This window comes from Hypanus sabinus, chromosome 5 (assembly GCF_030144855.1).
Source record: "Hypanus sabinus isolate sHypSab1 chromosome 5, sHypSab1.hap1, whole genome shotgun sequence".
NCBI lineage: Eukaryota > Metazoa > Chordata > Chondrichthyes > Myliobatiformes > Dasyatidae > Hypanus > Hypanus sabinus.
The window spans coordinates 68,471,991-68,479,564 of record NC_082710.1 but is presented as its reverse complement, the minus strand read 5'-3'; positions in this window follow the sequence as shown (position 1 = coordinate 68,479,564).

Genomic DNA, 7,574 nt, shown 5'->3' with positions numbered 1-7,574 from the left:
TCATTGTTTAACTATGTGTAAAGGTATGCACCATCCCTATATATACTGTAGATTCCGGTCAATTTTAAATAGAGTCGGTTGCATTTGTTTGTGTTCAAAACTCAGTGATTTTTGTCACTGACAAGCAGAAAGACAACTCACAAGTGTTTTGTTCACTGTGGTTTCAGAAACGGCCCTGAGTGAAAATGAAATGGTTTCACTACTTCAATAAGTTAGGAACTACGAAGGATTTGAAGGTTAAAATGAAAATGAAGACTTGGAAAATACGATTGTTGAAACCATTGTACAAAACTAAGTCTCTGCACTGATTTTGTTCATTTACAGTCAATCAAACGAACACAGCAGTGTACACTGGATAAATTCCCCCATTGATAACTATTAGGAACCAATACAGTTTTATAATACTGGTGTAATATTGGCAGTGTTCAGTATTTTATTTAAATACATCGTTTCTTACTCAGTTAAATGGTAGCTTATCTTTTTTTTATACTTTTTTAAATACTTCCATGAAACTTAAGTTAATTGGGGCAGCCGCTTAACCGGGCCAAAGTATACTAATACTGATGTGTCCCAACTAACGGCAATCTACTGTATATTTTTTTTGGACCTTGGCCTGTAGAGGTAATTTTGTTCCTTAGCAGCATAATTAGACTTCCATTTTAAGAACACTTGATGCATGTGTTTAATTAACTCCTAGATCGTTCTTGTTAAACAAATCCAGGTATTCCATAGTGGAGAGGGCAAGAGTCTATACTTGGGTGTTGGGTCATATATGAGAAACTTCGAGGGAGATCAGGAACCGCACGTGCTGCAAATCGATGTCATCAAAAATGACTGAGGATCACTGAGAGGAGCTTTGTGATTTTCCTGCAGCACTACTTCTGTTAGCACTTATAGTTTGGGGCAAGGTTGATAGGGGTCACAGAGCTGATTAAACAGTTATCAGTCCAACGTTGCCAGGAGTTGTCATTGGTGACGGTGATGCAAACCATCCTTACTGATTGGGTGTGATCCCAATAATTCCTTTATTTCTCTAAAAATGGAGTTGATGGAAGTATTGAAAATGAGAGTGTACATTAAACACCTCCAGAAAGAGGAGATCTTGTTTCTGCACCATTTACTGGATGTCTTGCATTCATGAATCAAGATCATAAGCCAGGAGCTAGTTACTGATCCAGATTTTGGTGTCATTGTGAAATGCATCACTTGAGCTTTTGTTCTTCTTGCAGTAGTCTATATACCACCCATGGGCTTTTGCCCCATGGCAAGTGATCACCCAAAACTTAGTGCTGTCCAGCACCCTCTATGAGAACTTGTGATCTGGGTCAACAGTTTCTCTCCCTAACCAATCAAACTAAAATTAGGCTCAGCTACACATTATCTAAATATTAACATGTAAGTTAGGACATATAATTTTACTGCACAAGTTCAGAGGCAAGAAATTGGGAATATTGGGAAAGACTGAGAGCCGAGATAACCGAGACCATTACTATTTGATACATAACTCCAAGGTAGGCACCAGCCGTGAAGATTAAACACGAAATATGAGGAATGCCCCTTTTAATTGGACTAAGCAGAGATGGCACTGGTGATTGTTAGAACTAATCTATATGTAATACTTCAATTTTTCTTTTTTTTTCAAAATAAAATTTATAGTTTGGAATTAAATCATTGTCAATTCTCATAGAAACATAGAAAATAGGTGCAGGAGTAGGCCCTTCGGCCCTTCAAGCCTGCACCGCCATTCAGTATGATCATGGCTGATCATCCAACTCAGAATCCTGTACCTGCTTTCTCTCCATACCCCCGATCTCTTTAGCCACAAGGGCCATATCTAACTTCCTCTTAAATATAGCCAATGAACCGGCCTCAACTGTTTCCTGTGGCAGAGAATTCCACAGATTCACCACTCTCTGTGTGAAGAAGTTTTTCCTCATCTCGGTCCTAAAAGGCTTCCCCTTTATCCTTAAACTGTGACCCCTCATTCTGGACTTCCCCAACATCGGAAACAATCTTCCTGCATCTAGCCTGTACAATCCCTTTAGAATTTTATACGTTTCAATAAGAACCCCCTCAGTCTTCTAAATTCCAGTGAGTATAAGCCTAATCCATCCAGTCTTTCTTCATATGAAAGTTCTGCCATCCCAGGAATCAATCTGGTGAACCTTCTTTGTACTCCTTTATGGCAAGAATGTCTTTCCTCAGATTAGGGAACCAAAACTGCACCCAATACTCTAGGTGCGGTCTCACCAAGGCCTTGTACAACTGCAGTAGAACCTCCCTGCTCCTGTACTCAAATCCTTTTGCTATGAATGCCAACATACCATTTGTCTTTTTCACCGCCTGCTGTACCTGCATGTCCACTTTCAATGACTGGTGTACAATGATACCCAGGTCTCGTTGCACGCCCCCTTTTCCTAATCGACCACCATTCAGATAATAATCTGTTTTCCTGTTCTTGCAACCGAAGTGGATAACCTCCCAGTTATCCACATTAAATTGCATCTGCCATGAATTTGCCCACTCACCTAACCTTTTCAAGTCACCCTGCGTCCTCTTAGCATCCTCCTCACAGCTAACACCACCGCTCAGCTTCATGTCATCCACAAACTTGGAGATGCTGCGTTTAATTCCCTCATCTAAATCATTAATATATATTGTGAACAACTGGGGTCCCAGTACTGAGCCTTGCGGTACCCCACTAGTCACTGCCTGCCATTCTGAAAAGGTCCCGTTTACTCCCACTCTTTGCTTCCTGTCTGCCAACCAATTCTCTATCCACATCAATACCATACCCCCAATACCTTGTGCTTTAAGTTTGCACACTAATCTCCTGTGTGGGACCTTGTCAAAAGCCTTTTGAAACTCTAAATAAAGCACATCCACTGGCTCTCCCCTATCCACTCTACTAGTTACATCTTCAAAAAATTCTATAAGATTCATCAGACATGATTTTCCTTTCACAAATCCATGCTGACTGTCCGATGATTTCACCTCTTTCCAAATGTGCTGTTATCACATCTTTGATAATCGACTCTAGCATTTTCCCCACCACCGATGTCAGACTAACCGGTCTATAATTCCCCAGTTTCTCTCTCCCTCCTTTTTTTAAAAAGTGGGGTTACATTAGCCACCCTCCAATCCTCAGGAACTAATCCAGAATCTAAGGAGTTTTGAAAAATTATCACTAATGCATCCACTATTTCTTAGGTTACTTCCTTAAGCACTCTGGGATGCAGACCATCTGGTCCTGAGAATTTATCTGCCTTTAATCCCTTCAATTTACCTAACACCATTTCCCCACTAACATGTATTTTCCTCAGTTCCTCCATCTCACTAGACCCTCGGTCCCTTACTATTTCCGGAAGATTATTTATGTCCTCCTTAGTGAAGACAGAACCAAAGTAGTTATTCAATTGGTCTGCCATGTCTTTGTTCCCTATAATCAATTCACCTGTTTCTGACTGTAAGAGACCTACATTTGTCTTGACCAATCCTTTTCCTTTCACATATCTATAAAAGCTTTTACAGTCAGTTTTTATGTTCCCTGCCAACTTCCTCTCATAATCTTTTTTCCCTTTCTTAATTAAGCCCTTTGTCCTCCTCTGCTGGTCTCTGAATTTCTCCCAGTCCTCAGGTGTGCTGCTTTTTTTGCTAATTTATACGTTTCTTCTTTGGACTTGATACTATCCCTAATTTCCCTTGTCAGCCACAGGTGCACTACCTTCCCTGGTTTATTCTTTTGCCAAACTGGGAAGAACAATTGTTGTAGTTCATCCATGCGATCTTTAAATGCTTGCTATTGCATATCCATCATCAACCCTTTAAGTATCATTTGCCAGTCTATCTTAGCTAATTCACGTCTCATACCTTCAAAGTTACCCTTCTTTAAGTTCAGAACCTTTGTTTCTGAATTAACTATGTCACTCTCCATCTTAATGAAGAATTCCACTATATTATGGTCACTTTTACCCAAGGGGCCTCGCACGACAAGATTGCTAACTAACCCTTCCTCATTGCTCAATACCCAATCTAGAATGGCCTGCTCTCTAGTTGTTTCCTCGACATGTTGGTTCAGAAATCTATCCCGCATATATTCCAAGAAATCCTCTTCCTCAGCACCCTTACCAATTTGGTTCACCCAATCTATATGTAGATTGAAGTCACCCATTATAACTACTGTTCCTTTTGTTACATACCCCATAACTGGGTCACTTACCAGCAAAGATAGAGAGGTCCGTGAAGTCTGATGGTACTATTTTTAACAGTATTTATTGGTAAAAATACACAAAAATGATATCAATGCAAACATACAGAGAATATACATCATCAATACTAACTCTAACAGTGCGGGTATGATAATAATCAATAAGAAATAAGCTCTATCATTGTCTAGGGGATAATGTATTGTCCGATGGAAATATAAAAGTCATTAGCTCATTCAGGCTGCAGCCTTTGGTTGGAGTCAAGAGAGACAGATGTTTAAACTTGCCAGCTTTTCCTTTTTACGATGTCGATCCTTCGAGAGTTCCGTTTTTTGTAGTCGGTCCTTTAGCTAAGCCGTTCCGTGGACACCCGCCAATTCCTAGGCCGAGGAAAAGGACACACGCGAGCCCCACCGGCTGTCGCTATTAAACACTGTCACGGGATTTCTAGCGTTTCTCCGGGTGTGTCTGAGGGGGCTGTAACCCAGACCCTCTTTTTTCCTTACTCACGGGGTCTCAGATGTCAATCAGGGTGGAGGGATGCCTCCCCTCAACCAGCCCACTTTTGGTCATTCCCTGAGGGCTTCAAATAAATAGCACAGTACTCAATACACAATTCCATCTCCAAGAGACAATGGCCGTTTCCCGTCGCTTTGTATCGCTGAGGGGCAAGGACATTCCAAATGTCTCTCTCTTATTTCCTGGGTCTCCTGACCTGACTTAATAGCGATCTTGCGATTCTCAAAAAGAAGGGGGCTACTTTGGGACCCTTCGGGCCCTCAGAGTTGGGCACAGGCATAACACTTTATTGCACGCATTTCTAATTTCCTGTTTAATGCCATCCCCAACCTCACTACTACTGTCAGGTGGCCTGTATACAACTCCCACCAGCATTTTCTGCCCCTTAGTGTTATGCAGCTCTACCCATATCGATTCAACATCCTCCAGGTTAATGTCCTTCCCTTCTATTGCGTTAATCTCCTCTCTAACCAGCAATGCTACCCCACCTCCTTTTCTTTCCTGTCTACCCCTCCTGAATATTGAATTTCCCTGGATGTTGAGCTCCCATCCTTGGTCACCCTGGAGCCATGTCTCTGTGATCCCAACTATATCATATTCATTAATAACTATCTGCACATTCAATTCATCCACCTTGTTACGAATGCTCCTCGCATTGACACACAAAGCCTTCAGGCTTGTTTTTACAACACTCTTAGCCCTTATACAATTATGTTGAAAAGTGGCCCTTTTTGCTTTTTGCCCTGGATTTGCCTGCCTGCCACTTTTACTTTTCACCTTACTACTTTTTGCTTCTACCCTCATTTTACACCCCTCTGTCTCTCTGCACTTGTTCCCAACCCCCTGCCACATTAGTTTAAAGCCTCCTGAACAGCAGTAGCGAAAGCTCCCCCTAGTAGATTGGTTCCAGTCCAGCCCAGGTGCAGACCATCCTGTTTATACTGGTCCCACCTCCCCCGGAACTGGTTCCAATGCCCCAGAAATTTGAATCCCTTCCACTTGCACCATTTTTCAAGCCATGTATTCATCTGAAATATCCCCCCATTTCTACTCTGACTAGCACGTGGCACCGGTAGTAATCTAGAGATTATTACCTTTGTGGTCCTACTTTTTAGTTTATCTCCTAACTCCCTAAATTCACTTTGAAGGACCTCATCCCATTTTTTTACCTATATCATTGGTATTTATATGCACCACGACCACTGGCTGTTCACCCTCCCATTCCAGAATGTCCTGCAGCCACTCAGAGACATCCTTGACACTTGCACCAGGGAGGCAACATACCATCCTAGAGTCTCATTTGCAGCCGCAGAAACGCCTATCTATTCCCCTTGCAATCAAATCCCCTATCACTATAGCTCTCCCACTCCTTTTCCTCCCCTCCTGTGCCGCAGGGTCACCCATGGTGCAATGAACTCGGCTGCTGCTGCCTTCCCCTGATGAGACATCTCCCCCAACAGTATCCAAAACAGTATATCTGTTTAGGAGGGAGATGACCTCAGGGGACTCCTGCACTACCTGCCTACTGCTACGCTGTCTAGTGGCCACCCCTTCCCTTTCTGCCTGTGTAGCCTTTACCTGCGGTGTGGCCAACTCACTGAACGTGCTATTCACGACTTTCTCAGCATCACGGATGCTCCAGTATGAATCCAATCGCAGCTCCAGATGCTCAATGCGGTCTGCCAGAAGCTGCAGCTGGACACACTTCCTGCACACATAGTCGTCAGGGACACTGGAAGTATCCCTGATTTCCCACATGCTGCAGGATGAACAAACGATGATCTCAGCTGCCATGACCTACCCAATACTAGCCTCAACTTTTGAAACTTTCTCCTTTGAAAGGAACTTACCCGGCCTTACCTCACTTGGAGTGAAGCTCATCCTCAGCCTCTGCTCGCCGAAGCCTCTCGAGTCAAAGCCTTCCTACTCTGTCTCCCTCTACTCCGTCGCCCACTCCATCTACTGTTCTCTTTAAATACTCCCGCTGCCTCATGGTCCGACTTACACGCACTTGCGCAGTTGTGTCCCCGTTAAACTACCGAAGAAAAACAGCATCGCTATTTAGAAATTGTATAAAAAGCAAAGCACAAATCAATTATTTGGATAAGAATTTAATTCTATACTTCAGTCTCACTTGTAAAATAAAAAATAGAAATTAACATTCTGAAATCTGTTATGCATTACCAAAGTTCATATTGGTATTAGAGTTTGAAGACTGAAGTCACTTGCTCTTCAGAACTAGTCTTCTCTAGACTCACCTAAACTCTGAACTGTTCATTGAATAACATCACCCTGAAATTCCACAGGATTTCACTGTGGAGGCTCAATTGCTTGGATCAGTTTTGTCAATTCTCTTATATTGGAAAATTCAATTACTTCAAAATCAATTCTTATGAATGTATTTGTTTAATTAATCCAGACTATGGAGTCTAATCCTAATCTCCTGTAGCTTCACAAGAGCAATTTCCTTCATCATATCAGCCAGAGGAGCATTAGAAATAAACCAGCAAATGATGGTTTATGAATGGGTTTTATATGCGTTCTGTCATTAAGGACCACCATCACCCAGGACATGCCCGCTTCTCATTGTTACAATAAAGGAGGTGATATGGGAGCCTACGTCTTTGGATTTCTGAATTGACAATGAACCCATGTACACTACCTCACATTTTTTATGCTTTGAATTTAATTTTTAAAATTCTTTTCTTATAGTAATTATTTTTTATTATGTATTGCAAAGAACTGATGCCACAAAACAACAGATTTCATGACCTACACCAGTGTTAGTAATCTCCAGGCCCGTTTCTGATTTAAATAAATATGAATATCTTTTCCAGAATGGTTGCATTG